Source organism: Sapajus apella, unplaced genomic scaffold (genome assembly GCF_009761245.1).
Source record: "Sapajus apella isolate SASKATOON/1434 unplaced genomic scaffold, GSC_monkey_1.0 scaffold27, whole genome shotgun sequence".
Classification (NCBI taxonomy): domain Eukaryota; kingdom Metazoa; phylum Chordata; class Mammalia; order Primates; family Cebidae; genus Sapajus; species Sapajus apella.
Genome location: NW_022436967.1, coordinates 22,926,036 through 22,940,161, shown reverse-complemented (window position 1 = coordinate 22,940,161; position 14,126 = coordinate 22,926,036).

The window sequence follows — 14,126 nt, the reverse complement described above, 5'->3', positions numbered from 1 at the left end:
CCATCAAACTCCAAATGATCATGCAACCAGAGCCTCAGACAATACCCCTTTTAACTGGGGACCTTCAGATTGGCCTCTGAAAGAGATCTAAGTGCTGTTTTTCAAAAACAGCACCTCCTGTCAGAAGGAAGCAGTTAAGATTGGTCATCATCCTTATCCTTATTCTTATTCTAACATTAGTCAGATGTACCTCTTTAGGGGTGAATGACAGATTTAGGAGACAGCCAAATGCCTAGGCAGATAGGGTAGGATCCCCAGAGAACCTCCAACCCAGCTAGGTCATTGTGCACAAGGGGCTTGCCTAAACATGCCCATGGTGAAAAATTCCATCCCTTAATACACGTGCAGTAAGGAAAGTAAATCAATCTGGAGTGGCTCAGACTAAGGGCTTGCATTCACACTGGAAGGACAAGGTAGAGCTACCAGGAATTCACAACATAGCAAGGGAAGATCCTGGCTTCTTCAGCTTATATGTGGAAGTCCTGCTATTCCATTGTGAAAAGAAAAACCTGCTTGGAAAAGCCCTCTCTTTGCTTTCCTTTCACTTAATAAATTCCATTCTCCTCAGCTTTCAACATGTTTCTGCGCCAAGTTTTTCCTGGTTGTGAGACAAGAACCCAGCATTAGCTGAACTAAGAAGTAAAAACCCTGCATTACCATTAAGAAAGCACTATAAGCTTCTTTGAAATACATTTTTATGGAAATCGAAGCTATAATAATTACTATAATTGTACCAAATTACAGACATACCAATACAAAAAAAAATAGCAATTATGACTATTTGCTTCTCAACTGTAATTTTGTTCCATATTTTACTCTTTGTTTAATGGAGTAGTTTCTAAGAGAAGACACAAAATATTTATCACGTTGAGAAAAATGTGGCTTTATTCCAATTGATTTGCCAAAACTATAAGGTCATCAGTCTGAGTTTGAATCCATTATTTCATTTTGGTCAATTTAGCTTCAGTCTCAATTTTTGATATGGACTTGCATTTCATGCTCTTCTTGTAGGAGTTAGGGATATTTTAAATTCAATATGTGGCTTCACATTTTAAATTTTGATATTAGAACTTCACCTCTATGAATGGAAGATATTAAAAATGTTCATTTAAAGAAGGTTTCTTTAGATTTTGTAAAACTAATCTTGAGAATTCTATTCAAAATTGTTAAATATTACTTATGTAATAATGACAACAAAATGTTTCTTAAGGTTAATATTAAAAATTTTATTAATTCTCCTAAAAACAGGCTTCACTTCTTAGACTGTAAAAGCCAATTATTCACTGTATTTTTACTTTTAATTTGTTTAAAGCAATGAATAAATAAAACTTTATTAAAAGGCAGTAGTTACATGTATCGGCACAAATAAACTCTCACTCTCATTCATTAGTTGGGTCTTATTACTTCATTTGTTGTCAGAGTTCTAGTGCGCGTGTGTGTGTGTGTGTGTGTGTGTGTGTGTGTCATTGGTAAATCATCTAATATATTTATGGAGGTCCCTAATTATAGATTAAAAGCGAAACAAATTTATATTTGTAAACAGGATCCTCTATATTATTTTTTATTTCTAAATGAGTAAAGCAATGTTACTAAGTGTAGCAAAAGATTCTAATTTTTACATGGATGATTAAAGTGAAATAATGGGCAAGATTGTGGAATTTTTTAATACCTCAGAGCAGATTACTGAAGAAAGTTGAGAAATCTTTTTTAAAAATTTAGATGAGGTAACAACATGCTGAAATACCTGCCTATTCACTGCAATTATTTTTGAAAAAAATGTGATTTAATAATGATACACTTTGGATAGTGTTTTGCTGAGAATCAAATAGGCACCACTTTCCAGAGCAATATCACTGTTGTGATATTGCTAAAGCTTTCCAAGTTTGACCATCTGTACTCCTAGACTGATCCTAAAGAAGTAAACAGCCTCACTGAAAAAAATAGCCAATGCTTTTGTCTTCTCTATTATTGCCTTGGATATGAATAAGAACTTTCATCCTTAGTGAACAGTGTTTGAAAGAATCTACCGGAAATGATCTAAAACCAACAGTTTTATAATAATGGTATCTAGAAAGTTTACAGAATAGAGTAAATCTGTTTCTCTAACTTTATATATGAAGTTATATATGAAGAAATAACTGTTAATCAATTCTTATTTAAAAATGTGTTAAAACATCATACCTTTAATCAAGAAACAGAATAAAGCCTTTTATTCTTTAAAAGCTAACAGAAGATAATTTCTACTTCTTAAACTTAATTTCTGTCAATAAAGTATGATATTGTATTTGTTGTCTTTCTTCAAGTAACACACTATTCCAGTACTTCCTTCCAAGCAGCATTATAAGTATGCATTTTACTAAAGTAGCAACTACAGAAGTCATGCATTTCTCAGAATTTTGCCTAGCAACTACTGTTAAATTATTTTCCTCTTTCATTTAGGCATTTAAATGAGATGGGAACTTTACAAGCACTCATTAGTGGATCTGATTCTTCCTCTAGCTGTTGCCTTCACAGGAGGAAATAGAACTGGCATAGGGCATGTATTCAAATTCTAAAACAAATCGTATTCTTTTGAGAGAATAAAAACATTATCTTCTCTTCTTTCTCAGTTTTAATTTATTTTCTCTTTTGGCTCATGAAGGGGGCACCATTAGGTGAGGTGTCATCGGGAAGAGGCCAGAGAGACAAAAGGGAAAGACATTCTCATTAATTGAAATTGTATTTCCTGCTTGTTAATTATCTGGATGCTGAGCTACCTGACTTGAGGAAAGTAACTTTTTAAAATGTTGCAATGTCTTTGTAATAGATTATTAACATAAAGTTTAAATTTTAATTGGATTTTTGGTAAGTGACCTTTATTACGCCTGGAAGGGACATGATATACAATAATTAAATAATCCCACTGGATTGAAAGAGATTCCAAATGTCAAGATAGCATTAAAAGTTGGACAGGCTATGCTTCTAATTTTCAAAATCAAAATATCAAAACAAATCATGAACAGTAAACTCGCTGAGACAATGAAAATGAGATTACTGCTCACCAACCCATCACCCATACGTATTTAGAAATATGTAAAAATAAAATCCTGAGCCTTTCATACTTAACATCAGTAATGAATAGGACCTACTACTACGCCATTGAATTAAGTATGATTAGATGTTCTTGGGGGTGAGAAAAGTATTGAGTTAAATATAGGTAATAGTATATATATTTTATTATTCAAAAAATATATTATGTCATAATACTACATGGGAGTAGGTTTGATGGAGTCATTGACTCTGCAAAAATTTGACTACTGAAACTCCACTAAACTTGTGATAGGGAGACATTGAATGAGAGTATGGTATTGTTCAGAAAGTAATATAATGTGTATCTTACCAACAAGGAGGAAGTATCTCTGTGACAGGATAAACATTGTTTGGGGATTTTAATACTGTATTTTCTACTTCCTAAAACATATGTTGTCTCTGATCATATTTAAGAAGTTAGCCAACCTTGTATTTCATTTCCTCAGGGTATGTCTAAGGCAGAGCAAAAAATAAAAGGAACAATTCAGTCTAGTGTTTGCTTTCTGAATGTTCAAGCTCTTGGAAGAACTTAGTAAGTTAAAAAAATAAGTAAAAATAACAAAGAACCTGTGTGCATATGTCAAAATAGGTTCCATTCTTGCCACTGACTAAAGTATTTTATCAAAGTGAGACAAGCTGATAAGGAAGACAAATAGTTTTTGCTACCATTACCGCTTGCAATGAGACACATGTCAGGGCAAACTACTCATATTTATCATTTGACCTGAGAATTAAAAGCTCAAGTCTATTTAGCGATATGTTTAGCATATGTTTTAGCAAGAATGGTGTACAGGAACAGGGTAAGCCTGTCATTCTGCTGCTAAATATACTCAGTAGAGCCTTCAGTTTTATCTCTGCTCTAGAGGGTTTTGGCTCTGAAGACTTTCTCTCTGACTGAAGTAAAGTGATACATTGATTTCTCCCTTTTATAATTGTAAACACAACTTTACCTGCTAAAAACTATTTCTTCCTACTACGATCACTGTTAGCAAATTATTACTCTTACTTTAGCTTACAACTAGACCCAATTTGTAATATATTTTGAGTGGCAGTTCACTTACCCTTAAATAATTTTGTTATATAAGCATTCTATACCTCAATAGAAAAAAGAAAAGTGAGGTCTTTGGTACTGAATTTCCTTGTGTTGTCTGGAAGTCCAGCAATTGGCTACTAGAAGAAATCAATTAGGGTCATAGTATCTACCTTACTTAAATGTTATATGAATATATCCTTGAATATGGTTTTTGTCTATTTTAGATTACATATAATTTTACAATTAAAATTTACACTAAATTCATTCTTTAAATATGTAGGTTTTGGCAGGAAATCACTTATATTGAAAAAGATTCTCCTATAAAGCAGTAATCTGCTTCCAATTACTTTTATCTCCCAGAATTAGTCAATTTTCTCTACCGTCTTTTTCTTGTTAATTGTAAAAATAACAGTTTTGAAGAAACTTATTGCATTAGTCATTAAAATGTTCAAAAGAAAAGTTTCAGCCATCATGTCAGGTTTTACCTACAGCTCCAGAAGACAAAAACCATAATTGTGTCACCAACATCCTCTCCAATAGTATAGTTCCCTAATAATTCATCTTTATAAAAATGTTTTTTAAGACTGATAAGAAATATTTAAAAGAGAAGAAATATGTTCTCATCTTCTTTTCTACAATCCATAAGCCAATACAGAACAAGAAAGTGTTTTTAATGCTATTTCATGCTGAACACGACCAACACAGGGAAGATGACATTTCCTAGAAAGGAAAGTCAAATGGCTAAAAGCTTATTACTACATAGCCCAAGATGCAAATATGAGTAGCAGGCATTTTCCAAATTAAAGTGCCACATAAAGGCAGTAGTACAGTCTAGTATGAAAATTTTTCAAAGAATCTGATATATAAACACAAATACTGAAGGAAGATACTTGCTATAATCTTTCGCAATTTGTGATATTTGGAATTAAATGAAGCCATTCCATTTAACTTTCTATAGGCAAAAAAGATTATGCTGTATTTCTCTTAAAAGATACATGAAAACCTGTAAGAAAACCATTGCTTGTAACATACATAACCTACAGCCACAGTACAGTCACATTAAGCCTGTTTTGAACATATTGGTGCAGATCATGACTTGGGAACATTTTTCATTATCTGGGCAGATGACACCGCAACAAGTCAATTTAACACTTTGGTCATGATAAATTTCACTACTTGATCACACTGTGATAAAAATAAGAAGTTTATAGTTGACGTTGTTCTGAAAAGAGAAGCTTCTATCATGCAGTCATTTGTATCTTACATTTAAATATCTCCTATTTCCTTCACTTCAACTTTCATGCTTTCTAAACAGAAAGAAGCCAGGTAATGAATATTAAAAAGAATAACATTTGAAAGAAAGATATCCGTGTATTTGCTAACGCACATACGTAAAAAGCACTTTTTTCTAATAGTGTAATTATTTATGAACCTCTCATACAAATATAATATATATATATATATATTAATTTTTGTAACAAGTAGATGAACCAATCAATGCTATATATCTTAGATCTCATGAAATTAGGGCACCTGAAGAATGTACTTATCCTTCAGTTGCTATATAACTAGTTTATTCCAAAGTGTCTCAATGTCTTCCCTAGCCACTAAGTTCAAGTGATCTCGAAAATAATGTGAAGTTTGTATTTGTTCCCTTTATCTGTCAGCACAAATTAGGATTTTCCAAAATACTAAATGAGGCCAAAGTTTATAATAATATAACTCATATATTCAAAACATATTACTTATGTTTTGCTATCATTACTCTCAATCTTTATACTTAAAATAACATCTTAAGTACAGAAAATCATTTTCTATACATAAGTATAGAAATAACATACTTAAGTGTAAGTAATAACATTACTCTTAATCTTTATACTTAAAATAACATTTTAAGTACAGAAAATCATTTTTTTCCATTATCTATTAGAAATTTTTCTTTCTTGGAGAAACCTGTGAAGTAAATAGCATTGGGATTTTATAGCTTTTAATGAATGAGGACCTAATGATCATTGAAAGGAAAAATGAGTTACCCACTGTTAGAAAGCTATTCTCCATGTATATCTTACATTTCTGCCATCCTTTGACCAAAAATATTAATATATTTTGATTACAGACTATGTTTTCAAGAATATTTGTATGATAAATAGCCTGGGATAAGATTTTAGTACATTCTCACTAGAATGAATCATATCATAAAGACTGACAGTACGAAGTGTTGGTAAAGATATGGAGCAATGGTAAATTTTATTTTAACATTTAAAACATGCTGAGAGTATTTTATTTTTTGTGGTTCTACAATCCTTAAAATCAGAACATAGGGTTGATTCTTAGCATAATCTGACCACAACAGCAGATATTGTGGGTATCTCTTTAAATATTTCCATAAAGGCTTTCTGGCTCTCATGGTATGCCTTGAATTGATCATTGTTTGACCTGAACCTGTCATTCTCCTTCTTTAAATGCTCCAGGATAGTAGGCAAAATCCAGGCAACTCCAAAATCTTTAACGCTATTGCTCCATTAATACTCAAGTGCTAGAGCTATTGCAATGAACCATATTTCAGCTTTCTTCTTTCTGTGACCCAACATCGTGTGTCTTTGGCGCCAAAGTAACATTTTAGTTAGCAGATAGCATAAGTTTTAGGCATTTCATAGTTCTTGACAATTTTGGTGTAAAAGCTTACATGCTAAAGAGAAATGGCTTTCTCAAACTGAAATTATAAAGGCTATCTATATAATAGAATACAAAGAAACACCCTGGGATATGGTAGTGAATGCTCTTTCCCAAGTTATGGACAAGAAGGATTGAAATATGGTCCCTCCATTGTCCTATCTGTTAATGAGTATTTAAACAAGGTGCCTAAATGATTATTTGGGAGTTAATCACTTCCCACTTCGTGGGATAAAAAAAGGTCGAGGGGTCCTTAAAAGTGAAATAAGTAATATCAGTGATGAGGAAGTGCCAAAATCATAACTTTGTTTAATTAAGTTCAGGCAGACAATATGATGCACAAAATGGAAAGCAAATGCAAAATATTGCTTTCTGCAGCAAGGCTAGTCTCTTTCTCCATATATTTTTAAACTTATCATTCTCTTAATCCCAACATCAGCCACTTTAAGAAGAAAGATGATTAAAATTGAGGCCAAGGCCTCCTTGTGTCAAAGTAGCAGTGGAGGACACACATTCCTAGATTTCAACTTCTCTGGCTTTTCTCAGTCAACTGTATTCATTTGATTTACCTCCTTAGCTCCATTGGGTATCAAGATAACTGGTTTCAACAAAGTGAATTTGGGTGGGGTTTATAGTAAGGGAGAGAACTAACACATCTCTGAGTGTTATGTTCTTTTTGCTTCTTCAGTGTTCTCTCTCTGTTGCTTCTAGATCTGAGTGTGTAGTAGAAATTATATCAGTTAATATGCTTGTACTTCCTTATCCTATCAGTGTCAAAGACAATTATCTCCACCAGGGAAGAGCTTCAGGCATAGAAGAGCTAGTAAGACAAACTCCTACCATTTGCCACCAGCAAGCGAGTCAGGATCTAGTGCAAATATTTCAGCTCTATGATTAACACAGTTTTTACTGCATAAGTCAAAATGACTTTCTTTTGATTAACAAGTTAGAAGCCCCAGTTGCATCTCTGATTGTGGTATTAACACAACTCTCTCAGAAAGGATGCCTAAATAACTTTGAAAAATTTCAGGAACCTGAATGCCAGGTAGGTTCTGAGGCCATCTGTAGGTTGATTCACAGCACTCTATACCTTTAACAGTGGTAGAAGTGCTGCTGCCACTTCAGTGCCAAGAGCCAGAAAGGTGACCCAACTCTGATTATACTATTTGGGTATTGAAATCAGTCCAAGTCTGTATTTTAGTTTTGCCAGCTGGAGCCTCTCCTAGCAGTGGCCTCTCCCTGGTAAAGCAATTCTCAGTTGTTCTGGACTTGTAACCTCACGGACATGACTACTCTTTTTTGAAAAACAATTTGCTATTGACGGCTTATTGAAATGGGATACCTAACCTATAGAGACCCTATGAGTCTCTGGACTGATATTTTCATATTGGGATTCTCCTGCCTGATATTTCATATTGTACTCAATAATTTAAAAAGGGAAGATTCCTAAAGCCTTGCTATATGTGTCAGTTATCAATATATTGCCTCTCAACTTTAAATTTATCCTTAATATACACTGGGAAATAATAAGCTGAACTCCTTGAACCATCTCTTCTTTACAAATTATATTATGTTTTCTGGATAAAAGGTACTGGAGAAACTGTTTACAACCTTCTGCACACCCACGCCAATAGTTCCTGTTCAGATGAATGAATGTGAGGACATATGGTGGAGCTTTCCCCAAGTCACAGGTCCAGAATACATGGTCCTTTGGCAGCCTTGCAGTCTTGTCTTAACCTAGCAACAACCTTCCTATGACTTTCTAAAGATAGAATCCAGTATCCTGAGAGTCTCTGCATACACCAGCACCACCATTCTCTCTGCAGATGGAGTCCCAGAGGCTCACCACCATGCCCTCACTGTTGCTACTAAGCATTCACCCTTCACAACATACTCCTGAAGGCTTATATGTAGTTTGATTGCATCTCAGAGAGTTTCCACTTAGTTGCAAATCCTTCTGAAGATTTGTACATTCACTGATTTTTTTTTCTCTGTAGATCATCAGGCACTCACCTGCACCCTTAAACCACATTTTTCTGAATAACCACATCACCAGTTCCTGATTACCTGAACATCTTGAATGTATTAATGAAAGGTGAATTCATGAAGCCATCACTGTAGCTACTATGCCAACAGACATAAAAACCATATCATTTTGTGAAATACCTTTTTGTCACATATTAAAAATGTAGCTTTTATGGGTGAAGGATAGTTATAAGAAAGTCGTAACTATAGACGCTAATGTGATTTGAGGAAAAGCAACGTCATGAGATGATAACTTAAAGCAAAATAAATATGAAGTTTCTAAAGCTGGATAATTTAATGCCAGCCAAAGATAATTTTAGAAAGAAGTTTGGCTTAAAAAAAAAAATCAATGTTACAGAGGAAGCATCTTCTGCTAACCAAGATGCAACAGACAAGTTCTTAGATGTCATTAAGAAAATCATTGAGGAGAAAGGCTATCTGCCTGAACAGGTTTTCAATGCAGAAGAAATCCCCCTAATCTGGAAAAAAAAAAAAAAAAAGCTATAAAGAACATTTTTTAGTGAGGAAGAGAAAAAAGTAGCAGAATTTCAGGACAGAAGTGATCAGCCAACTCTACTGTTTGTTCAAATGCAGTCATCTTTATGTTAAGTGCTATAATAGCACTCACCTACAAAGCTGCTACTGCCTTCAAATTGAAGAGAAAAGATAAACATACGCTTCCAGTTTTGGGGTTGCACCAGAAGAAAGCCTATATAATGAGAAGGCTTTTTCTGGATTGGTTCCATTGATGTACCTGAAGTCAGGGAGTGCTTTGCCAGTAGAGGACTGTCTTTTACAGTTCTTTTGATATTGGAAACGCCTCTGGCCAACCAGGGACTCTACTTTCTATGTGTAAATTAGACATTAATTTGCCTCTTGACTACTGAGAACAAAATGACTTCAATCTTGGACAGGTCATACATGACCTTCAAGGATTTAAAGAAATATTACCTCAGTCTTGCAAGGCACTGAGTTCAACTTTAACTCACTGGCTGGAGTGGTTATGGATGGCAGAAGTGCCCTCAACTTCCCCTTTGCAGGCCGAGGTGGAATGTGTGCAATATTGCTGTACCTGGATTAATGCCTCAGGACAAATGGAAATGTCAGTAAATAACTTGGGTTTTATATGGTAGATATTGATGGTTTAGTCAATTTTCTCATGGAGGACCTGGAGGGCATGGCTGAAGTCAATACTGCACATTAACCTCATCCTTTTGCTTGGAGTCCTGTTGATAACAACCTTATTCAATGCTATACAAGAAAAAAATGATCAGGTTAGGTTTCAGCTCCTGTTAGACAGATTAATTAGAGGAGTGAGTGAAGTGGTCATGAACAAATTCATCCGAAGCCAAGTAGGCATAAAAATACAGAGTTGTATCAGCCGAGTGTGGTGGCTCATGCCTGTAATCCAAGCACTTTGGAGGCGAAGGCGGGCGGATCACCTGAGGTCGGGAGTTCAAGACCGCCTAACATGGTGAAACCCCGCCTTATTAAAAAAAATAAATAAATAAATACAAAACAGTAAAAAAAAAATATAGGCTTGTTAATTTTGGAAGAAAATCCTGAATGAGTCCCTTATGCTTCTTCTGTTCTTCTAAGGAAATACTTTCTTTCTGGAGAATCTTCTCAAAGATGTCTCTATAGCAGATAATTTAGTAGTATACTGGATACTGCCTCCCTTTCAAACAGAGGCTAAATTTCTTTCCTGATCAAGCCAGTAAACATGTCTCTCTGATGGGCTTCGATTGGCAGACTTACGACCAGCTCATCTATTACAATTGGGTTTTCCTAAGCTTCGGGATACAGAGCTGTGATGTAAACTTATTGGGTGTTCAGCCTTCACCTGGGCCACTCAGTATTGCCCTCATGGGACTTGGGATCAAGTGGAAACCAACAAAAACATGCAACGCATGCTACCTGCTGTTTGTGAGTGAAAGTCATTCTTAGAGCAAAGAATTTTCTATTTTCTTCCGGTATCCATTAACCCGTGTAACCACATTGTTAGCTTGCATGTTGTGTGAAACCTCAGACCTGTCACGGGTCTTGCTACCCATATTTACTCCTCTGACATGCAAAGGAAATAAGAGTAGGACCTAGATCTCATATTTCTCAGTAATATGGTTTTTACATACAATCATGATATTTATTATTACTTCTAACCTATTCACTGGGAATATACACTCTAAATGTATATTGACATAATTAAAAAGCATTTCATGTATCCTTATTTCTAGTATTTAAGAATACATTCGTTGCAATAAACAGCAACATCTAGAAGATTATTGAAATAATGTTTTTCTATAAGAAGAGTTCACCACAGTCATGTTGATTTTAAACTTGGGAAGCTTATATTTTTATTTCAAATTGAAACTGAGAGAGTAATCAGCAACAACAGGGCTGTAGGGGAAAACAGCATGCTGAAGTAAAAGTCATTTTGGTTCTTTGAATTATAGAGATTTACTTTGTTACAAGATTTATGTACAACCTAAAGCAATGTACATTATAAAAATACATCCCGCGTGATTAATGTGCAGTCTTTGGAAGAAAACAATACAAACTTGAAATTTTTTGATAAAAACTTTAAAATAGTATGTTTTGGGAGTTATATGTCAGAATTCTTAGATAATTCAAGGTATAAAAGTTATCATTAAAGCTACAATAGAAATGTTAATTTTTATAATTTATAATACTATATATAAATAAATTAATTTGAACATTTGATTTTATGACATAAGATTATGTTATTACATATTTGTAACCACCATGTAAACATTATGAATTTCTACAAATAGATCATTCTTCAAGTATGTTTATCACAAATCATGTAGAACCTTGTTTCTTCATAAAGTGTAACTTAGTTCTGAGAATAATTAGCTAAGGATCACCTTAATAAAACTAACACAATAAAATATGTTTTATTTATGTTGATGGGAATACAATCTGAATCAGTAGAATCTAAATTATAAAATAAATTTACTCAGGCTATAGACTGTGTTTAACATATTATTGAAATAAAATAAAAGGAAATTCTGGACTTAAAACATATACTTGACCAATTGAACCTAAGAGACATCTATAGAATATTCCATCTGGCAACCACAGAATTTACATTCTTCTCTGGACATGGGACATACTCTAAGATGGATGATCTGCTCATTTATAAAGTAAATCTCAATAAATCAAAAAAATTGAAATCATACTAAGCATACTTTCATATAACAGGCAATAAAATTCAAAATGAACACTAATAAGATCTCTCAAAACTAACAAGGACATGTAAATTGAACAACTTACTCCTGAGGAACTCTTTCTTGAGAGAACTAAGGCAGAGATCAAAAAATTATTTTTAGTTAATGAAACTAGAGATACAACATACCAAAATCTTTTGAGATGCAGCTAAAACAATGTTAAGAGAAAAGTTTATGGCACTAATTGCCTGTCTTAAGAAGTTAGAAACATCTCAAATTAATAAACTAACATCAAACCTATAGAAACTAGAAAAAATAAATAAATCCACCCCAAATTTGGAGAAAGAAGACAAATAAATAAAATGAGAGAAAAACTGAATAAAAATGAATATCTAAAAATACAAAAAAGTAATGAAACCAAGAGTTTGTTCTTCAAAAGAATAAACAAGATTGATGGACTGCTAACAATATTAACAAAGAAAAAAAAAGAGAAGAGCCAATTATGGTTAATTAGAACTGATAAAAATGACATTACAACCAATCCCCCAGAAATAAAAAAAAATCCTCAGAAACTATTAAGAACACAAATTAGACAATATAGAAAAGAATCTCCATTTTGAATAACATCGCAAGTGATTTTTATGCATAACAGATTTTGAGAAGCATCAGTCTAGAAAACCCCAAGCTATTTTCAATCTACTTCCTCAAGTAGAATTTTTGAACCCCTAAATATAATATTGTGTGCCCATTGAGCAATTCCATGGAATTAGAAAATCCTTGGTTTACATTTAATTACCCTGCCAATGACAAAGAGTTCTGACACACTTCGTGAGGGCAGAAGCTGGAGCAAAGTCCACTGCCATCACAGATTGTGGTAAAAGTGGTTGTAAAATGAATAGGGTTTCCAAAAGTAACACTGTGGTTTTGTAATTACTGTTCTCATTTATACTTTAGATAATTTGTGGTATAAATAGTATCAAATCCAACTTGAAGTCAAAGGGTTTTAGATTTTCAAAACAGCCATTCCATTCTAAAATGCAAGAGATAAAGCCCACAAAATATTTTTTCTATATTTTTTACTAATATAGTTAATATTTTCAAAAATAGCCAAAACAAACAAAAAGGAATAAATCACCATTATTGCGTCTTGCAGCTTTGACAATTACCACATTTTACCCTAGGTGCTCCAAATATCTTTTTGCTGTAGAACACAGATTTTAAATTCTGAACAATATTTTCTTTAAAATTGCATCTTTTGACATATTATTCTATAAACAAAATGTCCTTTCAATGCATAATAAAATTAACAATAGTTATTTGGCATCATCTAATAATTCATATTATAAGAATTCGTATTGAAGTTTATTTAAGTTAGGAGACGCACAAGATGTATCCATTGCATGTAATTGTTACTTTAAAAAATATTTTTCTTTATGTGAATACTCTTTTTAATTCTTAAACTAATTTTAACAGAATTAGAGCTAAAGTAATATAATTTTATGAAACCTTATATGCTACAGTTCACATTAACTTTTTTTGCATAGAATATTTCTTTTCTTCAAATACTAGTAATTAGAGAAATAAAATTATCAGATTTTTAAAAACAGTAATGGAAGAGAGAAACAAAAGTCAATTTTCTTTTATTTTCTTTTTTTATAATTGTGCTAAATAAAAATACTGACATCTGGTCAATTTATTTCCAACGTCTTCAAAATATTTTAATTATTTACATACAGTGTTTTTAATAATTTGTATTATAGAAAAATTACTATTTAACATTAACCCTTAATGAAAAACAAACACTTAGTAGCTAATTATATTACATATTATTTATTTTATATTTTTACAAATCCTGATTATATTGTGATTTTTAAAATGTACTAAATTAGGGTCAAAGAATGGAAAGGAAATAATTTTAATATTTAAAGTTTTTAGCCTACTAGAAATAGAATTTTAGTATGTGTGATAAATATCACCCATTTTCTATGATAATTATTTATCATAATGATCTCTATATGCTTTTCTTGTGGCATATTTTTATACATAAATGTATGTTATAATTTTATAACATGAACAAATAATATTTGTAATTGTTTTACATAAATATAAATTGAAAATACATAAAATTAGTCAAAGTT